This window comes from Bombina bombina, chromosome 5, assembly GCF_027579735.1.
Source record: "Bombina bombina isolate aBomBom1 chromosome 5, aBomBom1.pri, whole genome shotgun sequence".
In the NCBI taxonomy this organism is placed as follows: Eukaryota; Metazoa; Chordata; class Amphibia; order Anura; family Bombinatoridae; genus Bombina; species Bombina bombina.
Window position 1 is genome coordinate 1,149,543,150 of NC_069503.1, and position 11,914 is coordinate 1,149,555,063.

Sequence of the window (11,914 nt, forward strand, 5' to 3'; positions counted from 1 at the left end):
CAGTCAGCACTCACCTCACCTGACAATGACCTACAGTCAGCACTCACCTCGCCTAACAATGACCTACAGTCAGCACTCACCTTGCCTGACAATAACCTACAGTCAGCACTCACCTCGCCTCACAATGACCTACAGTCAGCACTCACCTCACCTGACAATGACCTACTGTCAGTACTCACCTCGCCTCACAATGACCTACAGTCAGCACTCACCTCGCCTGACAATGACCTACAGTCAGCACTCACCTTATCTGACAATGACCTGCAGTCAGCATTCGCTTAATCTGACAATGACCTAAAGTCAGCACTCACCTCACCTGACAATGACCTACAGTCAGCACTCACCTCGCCTGACAGTGACCTACAGTCAGCACTCATCTGACAGTGACTTACAGTCAACACTTACCTTATCTGACAATGACCTGCAGTCAGCACTCGCTTCATCTGACAATGACCTAAAGTCAGCACTCAGCTCACCTGACAATGACCTACAGTCAGCACTCATCTCGCCTGACAATGAACTACAGTCAGCATTCACCTCATCTGACAATGACCTACAGTCAGCACTCACCTTATCTGACAATGACTTACAGTCCATACTCACCACATCTGACAATGGTGGGGAGAATTGCCAAAGCGCCTATCCTAACGGAGGCTGGGTCTGAAGTGGTAAAAATGGTATCAATACATTAATACATTAATACAATTTATTATACAAATAGTCAAAATTACAATACATCAAACATGGATCCATGTGCCTAAAAATACTTAACAGTGAATATTTAAAACAATGACCATTAACATAGGTTCTCAAAAGATTCCCAGGAGAAAAATTATTTCTGTCCTGTACTTAAGATGATGAATCATCAATGGTAAACAATAAATCCACCTAATATTGTTTACCATCTAATGGTATCCTGCATCTAAGTGCTTGAGTCCGTGTTCAGCAGTTTAATGCTTATATTGGATCCTTGCAACTATGTGCTTAACAGGAGAGAATGGTAATTTCTGGCCTGTATTTTAAGATGAATTGTCAATGATAAACAATCAATCCTCCTAATAGTGTTTACCACCTAGTGGTATCCTGCACCTAAGTGCTTGAGTCCGTGTTCAGCTGCTTAATGCTTATATTGGTTTCTTACAACTATGTGCTTAACTAAAAATGTGGTGAAAAAATTGTGATAAATGTGATGAGATAAAAAGGTGAAAAAGATGAGATAAAAAAATGGGATTTAGAAAAGTCAAAAATACAAATGTAAAGTCCAAGGTGCTAAAAATGTGTCCAAATATGATGGTCCGTGAAAAACTAAGTGAACGTAGTAGCGTTGAAATCCTTTAAGTTAATATGTGAACATGATAGTGTGGGGTTTAATAACCAACTCCGGTGGAACTTTTAATCCAAAAATGAAGTGCTCCTTTAATAAAGTGTCAATTAGTATTCAGCTCTCCAGAGCTGTATATAAGTAGTATACAATTCCTCTTGGAAGGTGTGTGAAATTCTCTTGAAGGGTGTATGTGAATCCCTGAGCAGTCCTTCTATAAAAGAAAGGTGCAATAGTGTAGATTGTTTAAATAAAGATAATAAATTAAGCTAGGCTTACCAGTGGTCGACGCATTTCGGCCTCTAAAAGGGCTTTATTTAAGAGGTTATCTATTTACGCTTGCAATAATTTGGTTGGTTTATTTCATTTATTTGATATATGTAGTATATTATCCCACCCCTCAGTAGTTAGCATCACATGCGGTAGATATGTCAGATATTTATCGGTGCACTACCAGTTAGAAGTGTCCGTAACAGGCTTAAGACACTACTACCTCCCTCATGATAAGATATTACATATCAATCTGGGGATATACATTATCATTGATCCAATAGCACAATATTTAATGTTTAGTCTATTGAATGTTGATTTAGTCTATTGAATGTTGATTTAATCCTACGAGTCCCATTCCTCTACCTGTTAAAATAAGCTAAAAGGCTGATAGGAAAGTAAGGTCCAATGGGAATGACCCATATACATTCACTCATAATAAAGCCCCATATTGACAGATCCAATAGGATGAGCTGAATCTGGCCATCACCTATAAACATCTCTTCAATATTAAAACAATCAAATAAAGATTGTAGAATCAGTTGGGAATTATTAGAGAATATTTCATTTTCCCAATTTTCGATCTTCCAAAATCATTATATTCACTATCAGTGAATTAGTTTGAGCCATCACTGACAGCATAGTACTGACAGGCTGACAGCCTATGACACAATACCATATATCGTACAGGGGAGTCACAAATAAAGTTTGCTAGTCTTTTGAATTTATGATGGGACACAGGCAACATTTACTTGACTAGACTAAAATATATCCCATTCACCTTAACCTCTTAAGAATAAGCTAAAAGGAATATAAAAGATGACAAGCCGATAAACAAATAAGTATGGTCCAATAAGAATGGACCGTATATACACACCCTTAGCAACATCCTATAGCATGCTGAATTAATGCCACGTCTGATCCGGGGCATGACGTTATGTCCAATAGGATGAGCTTAAGATCGGCTTTTAGGTACAGCTTCCATCTGACGAAAAATAGATCATATTAAGATCGCAGAAACAGTTGGTAACAACAGTTTATTTGGATATGTAAATCTTAAATGATACAAAATGTAAAATTATATTACTAGTCACGATATGATCATGGACATGACATCAAGGCATAAAGGGGCTGGGTCTAGATTCACATCCAGCACGAGAAATTGGTTAATATATATTTTGAATGTTTTTAAATATATTTTTAAAGTCATTTTAAAGGGACATGAAACCCAAATTTTTTCTTTCATGATTTAGAAAGAGCATATAATTTTAAACAACTTTCTAATTTACTTCTATTATCTATTTTGCTTCATTCTCTTGATATTCTTTGCTGAAAAGCATATCTAGATATGCTTAATAGCTGCTGATTGGTAGCTGCACATAGATGCCTCCTGTGATTGGTTCACTGTGTGCATTGCTATTTCTTCATTAAAGTATATCTAAAGAATAAAGCAAATTAGGTAATAGAAGTAAATTGGAATGATGTTTAAAATTATATTCTCTACCTTAATCATGAAAGAAAATGTTTGGGTATAGTGTCCCTTTAAGTTATTTCAAGGTGTTATTAACTCATTTGAACTTATTTACTTCTAAAGAACCGGAAGTGCCAATAGACACTTCCGGTTTGTAGTAAAGCCGGTCAGCAATCAGTCCGGTATAAAAAGCCATTACATACAAAACAAACAAAAAACAGTCTTGATAAAGGCCTTTGAGAGGCCGAAACGCGTCGACCACTGGTAAGCCTAGCTTCATTTATTATCTTTATTTAAACAATCTACACTATTGCACCTTTCTTTTACAGAAGGACTGCTCAGGGATTCACATACACCCTTCAAGAGAATTTCATACACCTTCCAAGAGGAATTGTATACTACTTATATACATCTCTGGGGAGCTGAATACTAATTGACGCTTTATTAAAGGAGCACTTCGTTTTTGGATTAAAATTTCCACCGGAGTTGGTTATTAAACCCCACAATATCATGTTCACATATTAACTTAAAGGATTTCAATGTTACTACGTTCACTCAGTTTTTAGGATCATCACAAATTAGTTTTTCACGGACCATCATATTTGGACACATTTTTAGCACCTTGGACTTTACATTTGTATTTTTGATTTTTCTAAATGCCATTTTTTATCTCATCTTTTTCTCCTTTTCATCTCATCTTATTTTTATAACATTTATCACAATTTTTTCACCAATTTTTTTCACCAATTTTTAGTTAAACACATAGAGGGGTAGTTATCAACGTGTCTACTTTACCTGCCTTCGCCGGTTCAATACGCCCGCCTAAGCTCGCCTACCATCGACGCCGTGGTCCTGAATACGTTCGCCCAAGTTATCAATAAAGCTGTCAAAAAGCCGTGCACCAAGTACGGGGCGATGAGCAGCAGCCTGTGAGAGTTATCACTCATCCGATCTCGCTGCTCTTCAGCTTTTTCCCAGCTTTATTGCTAGCCTGTCACTAAGCACCCACACTAAACTACACTGTTCTACCCCCTATACCCCGGAGCCCCCCGCAACTAAATAAAATTATTAACGCCTAAACCGCCGCTCCTAGACCCCGCCGCAACTCTTATAAATGTATTAACCCCTAAACCGCCGCTCCCAGACACCGCCGCCACCTACATTATACCTAGTAACCCCTATCCTGCCCCCCCTATACCGTCGCCCTCTATAATAAAGTTATTAACCCCTATCCTGCTGATCCCGCACCTCGCCGCAACTAAATAAATAGTTTAACCCCTAAACCGCCGCTCCCGGACCCCGCCGCAACCTATATTAAACTTATTAACCCCTAATCTGCCCCCCCTACACCGTTGCCACCTATAATACATTTATTAACCCCTATCCTGCCCCTCACTACACCGCTGCCACTGTAATAAATTTATTAACCCCTAAACCTAAGTCTAACACTAACCCTAGCACCCTCCTAACTTAAATATTAATTAAATAAATCTAAATAATATTTCTCTTATTAACTAAGTTAATCCTATTAATAACTAAATACTTACCTTTAAAATAAACCCTTATATAGCTACAATATAAATAATAAATATATTGTAGCTATCTTAGGATTTATTTTTATTTTACAGGCAACTTTCAATTTATTTTAACTAGGTACAATAGCTATTAAATAGTTATTAACTGTTTATTATTGACATTATTGACAATTCATCTTAAAATACAGGCCCGAAATTACAATTCTCTCCTGTTAAGCACATAGTTGCAAGGATCCAATATAAGCATTAAACTGCTGAACACGGACTCAAGCACTTAGATGCAGGATACCATTAGGTGGTAAACATTATTAGGAGGATTTATTGTTTACCATTGACGATTCATCTTAAGTACAGGCCAGAAATAATTTTTCTCTTGGGAATCTTTTGAGAACCTATGTTAATGGTCATTGTTTTAAATATTCACTGTTATTAAGCATTTTTAGGCACATGGATCCATGTTTTGATGTATTGTAATTTTGATTATTTGTATAATAAATTGTATTAATGTATTAATGTATTGATACCATTTTTACCACTTCAGACACAGCCTCCGTTAGGTTAGGCGGTTTGGCAATTCTCCCCACCATTTGACTTTCTTTAGTTGACAGCTAGGTGTCAATTATCCAAAGCCTTAGGGTCTCCTCATAGCAGGCACTAGGGGTATAACACTGACAATGACTTACAGTCAACACCCACCACATCTGACAAAGACCTACAGTCAACACTCAACTTATCTGACAATGACTTACAATCAGAACTCACCTTATCTGACAATGACTTACAGTCAGCACTCACCTTATCTGACAATGACTTACAGTGAACACTCAACTTATCTGACAATGACTTACAGTCAACACTCAACTTATCTGACAATGACTTACAATCAGAACTCACCTTATCTGACAATGACTTACAGTCAGCACTCACCTTATCTGACAATGACTTACAGTGAACACTCAACTTATCTGACAATGACTTACAGTCAACACTCAACTTATCTGACAATGACTTACAGTCAACACTCAACTTATCTGACAATGATCTACAGTCAACACTCACCTTATCTGACAATGACCTACAGTCAACACTCATCTCATCTGACAATGACCTACAGTCAACACTCACCTTATCTGACAATGACCTACAGTCAACACTCATCTCATCTGACAATGACTTACAGTCAGCACTCACCTTATCTGACAATGATCTACAGTCAATACCCACCACATCTGACAAAGACCTACAGTCAACACTCAACTTATCTGACAATGACTTACAATCAGAACTCACCTTATCTGACAATGACTTACAGTCAGCACTCACCTTATCTGACAATGACTTACAGTGAACACTCAACTTATCTGACAATGACTTACAGTCAACACTCAACTTATCTGACAATGATCTACAGTCAACACTCACCTTATCTGACAATGACCTACAGTCAACACTCATCTCATCTGACAATGACTTACAGTCAGCACTCACCTTATCTGACAATGATTTACACTCAACACTCGGCTTTTCTGACATAGTCGTGTTTGCATTGCTGTGAACTTTTAATACCAGCGCACATTAGCGTGCACTGGTATTACAAAGTAGAGCGCAAATATCGCTTTCATAAATCGATATTTAGCGCTCCACTTGTAATCTGCCGCTATATATGTATATATATAATATATATATATATATATATATATATATATATATATATATATATATATAAACATTTTCTTCTATGTGAAGAACATTGGAATGTAACATTTTCATACCTACTTTTGGTTTTAGTGCTGTAGGTCTAATACGGTGTCAGGTTAGCACACAAGTATAGTCAACACTCAAATTATCTGACAATAACCTGCAGTCACCACTCGCCTGACAATTACCTACAGTCAGCACTCACCTCGCCTGACAATGACCTACAGTCTGCACTCACCTCGCCTGACAATGACCTACAGTCAGCACTCACCTCGCCTGACAATGACCTACAGTCAGCACTCACCTCGCCTGACAATGACCTACAGTCTGCACTCATCTCGCCTGACAATGACCTACAGTCAGCACTCACCTTATCTGACAATGACCTGCAGTCAGCACTCACCTCGCCTGACAATGACCTACAGTCAGCACTCACCTTATCTGACAATGACCTACAGGCAACACTCACCTCACCTGACAATGACCTATGGTCAGCACTCATCTCGCCTGACAATGACCTACTGTTAGCACTCACCTTGCCGGACAATGACCTACAGTCAGCACTCACCTCATCTGACAATGACCTACAGTCAGCACTCACATTATCTGACAGTAGCCTACAGTCAGCACTCACCTCATCTGACAATGACTCACAGTCAACACTTACCTTATCTGACAGTGACCTATAGTCAGCACTCACCTTATCTGTCAATGACCTACAGTCAGCATTCACCTCATCTGACAATGACCTACAGTCAGCACTTGCCTTATCTGACAATGTCTTACAGTCAGCACTCACCTTATCTGACAATGACTTACAGTCAACTTATCTGACAATGACTTACAGTCAGCACTCACATCATCTGACAATTACCTACAGTTAGCACTCACCTTATCTGACAATTACCTACAGTCAGCACTCACCTTATCTGACAATGACTTACAGTGAACACTCAACTTATCTGACAATGACTTACAGTCAGCACTCACCTTATCTGACAATGACTTACACTCAACACTCAACTTATCTGACAATGACTTACAGTCAACACTCACCTTATTTGACAATGACCTACAGTCAGCACTCATCTCGCCTGACAATGAACTACAGTCAGCATTCACCTCATCTGACAATGACTTACAGTCAGCACTCACCTTATCTGACAATGACCTACACGCAACACTCAACTTATCTGACAATGACTAACAGTCAGCACTCACCTCATCTGACAATGACTTACAGTCAGCACGTCACTCACCTCATTTGACAATTACCTATAGTCAGCACTCACCACATCTGACAATGACTTACAGTCAGCAATTACCTTATCTGACAATGACTTACACTCAACACTCAGCTTATCTGACATAGTTGCGTTTGCATTGCTGTGAACTTTTAATACCACTGCACATTAGTGTGCACTGGTATTACAAAATAGAGCGCAAATATCACTTTCATTAAATCGATATTTAGCGCTCCACTTGTAATCTGCCACTTTATATGTACGTCCAGGGAGTGCAGAATTATTAGGCAAATGAGTATTTTGACCACATCATCCTCTTTATGCATGTTGTCTTACTCCAAGCTGTATAGGCTCGAAAGCCTACTACCAATTAAGCATATTAGGTGATGTGCATCTCTGTAATGAGAAGGGGTGTGGTCTAATGACATCAACACCCTATATCAGGTGTGCATAATTATTAGGCAACTTCCTTTCCTTTGGCAAAATGGGTCAAAAGAAGGACTTGACAGGCTCAGAAAAGTCAAAAATAGTGAGATATCTTGCAGAGGGATGCAGCACTCTTAAAATTGCAAAGCTTCTGAAGCGTGATCATCGAACAATCAAGCGTTTCATTCAAAATAGTCAACAGGGTCGCAAGAAGCGTGTGGAAAAACCAAGCCGCAAAATAACTGCCCATGAACTGAGAAAAGTCAAGCGTGCAGCTGCCAAGATGCCACTTGCCACCAGTTTGGCCATATTTCAGAGCTGCAACATCACTGGAGTGCCCAAAAGCACAAGGTGTGCAATACTCAGAGGCATGGCCAAGGTAAGAAAGGCTGAAAGACGACCACCACTGAACAAGACACACAAGCTGAAACGTCAAGACTGGGCCAAGAAATATCTCAAGACTGATTTTTCTAAGGTTTTATGGACTGATGAAATGAGAGTGAGTCTTGATGGGCCAGATGGATGGGCCCGTGGCTGGATTGGTAAAGGGCAGAGAGCTCCAGTCCGACTCGACGCCAGCAAGGTGGAGGTGGAGTACTGGTTTGGGCTGGTATCATCAAAGATGAGCTTGTGGGGCCTTTTCGGGTTGAGGATGGAGTCAAGCTCATCTCCCAGTCCTACTGCCAGTTTCTGGAAGACACCTTCTTCAAGCAGTGATACAGGAAGAAGTCTGCATCCTTCAAGAAAAACATGATTTTCATGCAGGACAATGCTCCATCACACGCGTCCAAGTACTCCACAGCGTGGCTGGCAAGAAAGGGTATAAAAGAAGAAAATCTAATGACATGGCCTCCTTGTTCACCTGATCTGAACCCCATTGAGAACCTGTGGTCCATCATCAAATGTGAGATTTACAAGGAGGGAAAACAGTACACCTCTCTGAACAGTGTTTGGGAGGCTGTGGTTGCTGCTGCACGCAATGTTGATGGTGAACAGATCAAAACACTGACAGAATCCATGGATGGCAGGCTTTTGAGTGTCCTTGCAAAGAAAGGTGGCTATATTGGTCACTGATTTGTTTTTGAATGTCAGAAATGTATATTTGTGAATGTTGAGATGTTATATTGGTTTCACTGGTAAAAATAAATAATTGAAATGGGTATATATTTGTTTTTTGTTAAGTTGCCTAATAATTATGCACAGTAATAGTCACCTGCACACACAGATATCCCCCTAAAATAGCTATAACTAAAAACAAACTAAAAACTACTTCCAAAACTATTCAGCTTTGATATTAATGAGTTTTTTGGGTTCATTGAGAACATGGTTGTTGTTCAATAATAAAATTAATCCTCAAAAATACAACTTGCCTAATAATTCTGCACTCCCTGTGTGTGTGTGTGTGTGTATATATATATAACATTTTCTTATATGTGAAGAATGTAATATTTTCATACCTACTTTTGGTTTTAGTGCTGTAGGTCTAATACGGTGTCAGGTTAGCACACAAGAATAGTCAACACTCAACTTATCTGACAATGACCTGCAGTCAGCACTCACCTCACCTGACAATGACCTACAGTCAGCACTCACCTCGCCTGACAATGACCTACAGTCAGCCCTCACCTTATCTGACAATGACCTGCAGTCAGCACTCACCTCACCTGACAATGACCTACAGTCAGCACTCACCTCGCCTGACAATGACCTACAGTCAGCCCTCACCTTATCTGACAATGACCTGCAGTCAGTACTCACCTCATGTGACAATGACCTACAGTCAGCACTCACCTCGCCTGACAATGACCTACAGTCAGCACTCACCTCATCTGACAATGACCTACAGTCAGCACTCACCTTATCTGACAGTGGCCTACAGTCAGCACTCACCTCATCTGACAATGACTCACAGTCAACACTTACCTTATCTGACAGTGACCTATAGTCAGCACTCACCTTATCTGACAATGACCTACAGTCAGCATTCACCTCATCTGACAATGACCTACAGTCAGCACTCACCTCATCTGACAATGACCTACAGTCAGCACTCACCTTATCTGACAGTGGCCTACAGTCAGCACTCACCTCATCTGACAATGACTCACAGTCAACACTTACCTTATCTGACAGTGACCTATAGTCAGCACTCACCTTATCTGACAATGACCTACAGTCAGCATTCACCTCATCTGACAATGACCTACAGTCAGCATTCACCTCATCTGACAATGAACTACAGTCAGCACTCACCTTATCTGACAATGACTTACAGTCAGCACTCACCTTATCTGACAATGACTTACAGTCAACATTCACTACATCTGACAATGACCTAAACTCAACACTCAACTTGTCTGACAATGACTTACAGTCAACATTCACCTTATCGGACAATGACCTACAGTCAGCACTCACCTCATCTGATAATGACTTACAGTCAACACTCACCACATCTGACAATGACCTATTGTCAACACTCAACTTATCTGACAATGACTTACAGGGGGGTAGTTATCAAGCCGTCTACTTTTCTGACTTCGCCGACCCAATACGCCCGCCTACCTTCGCCGCCGCGGACCTTGAATACGTTCGCCTAAGTTATCAAAAAAAGCTGTCAAAAAGCCGCGGGGCATTGAGCAGCGGACTGTGAGAGTTATCACTCATCCGATCTCGTTGCCCTTCGGCTTTTTCCCAGCTTTATTGCTAGCCTGTCACTAAGCACCCACACTAAACTACACTGTTCTATCCCTATACCGGCGCCCCCGGAGCCTCCCGCAACTCAATAAAGTTACTAACCCCTAAACCGCCGCTCCTAGACCCTGCCGCAAGTCTAATAAATGTATTAACCCCTAAACCGCCGCTCCTAGACCCTGCCGCAACTCTGATAAATGTATTAACCCCTAAACCGCCGCTCCCGGACACCGCTGCCACCTAAAGTATACCTAGTAACCCCTATCCTGCACCCCCTATACCGTCGCCCTCTATAATAAAATTATTAACCCCTATCCTGCTGATCCCGCACCTCGCCGCAACTAAATAAATAGTTTAACCCCTAAATCGCCGCTCCCTGAACCCGCAGCAACCTATATTAAACCTATTAACCCCTATCCTGCCCCCCCTACACCGTCGTCACCTAGAATAAATTTATTAACCCCTATCCTGCCCCCCACTACACCGCCGCCACTGTAATAAAATTATTAACCCCTAAACCTAAGTCTAACCCTAACGCCCCCCTAACTTAAATATTAATTAAATAAATCTAAATAATATTTCTATTATTAACTAAATTAATCCTATTTAAAACTAAATACTTACCTTTAAAATAAACCCTAAGATAGCTACAATATAAATAATAATTATATTCTAGCTATCTTAGGATTTATTTTTATTTTACAGGCAAATTTAAATTTATTTTAACTAGGTACAATAGCTATTAAATAGTTATTAACTATTTAATAGCTTACCTAGCTAAAATAAACTGAAATTTACCTGTAAAATAAATCCTAACCTAAGTTATAATTACACCTAACACTACACTATACTTTAATAAATTATTCCTATTTAAAACTAAATACTTACCTGTAAAATAAACCCTAAGATAGCTACAATATAATTAATAATTACATTGTAGCTATCTTAGGATTTATATTTATTTTACAGGTAACTTTGTATTTATTTTAGCTAGGTAGAATAGTTATTAAATAGTTATTAACTATTTAATAACTACGTAGCTAAAAGAAATACAAAATTACCTGTAAAATAAATCCTAACCTAAGTTACAATTAAACCTAATACTACACTCTCATTAAATTAATTAAATAAACTACCTACAAATAACTACAATTAAATACAATTACATAAACTAACTAAAGTACAAAAAATAAAAAAAGCTAAGTTACAAAAAAATAAAATAAGTTACAAACATTTTAAAAATATTACAACAATT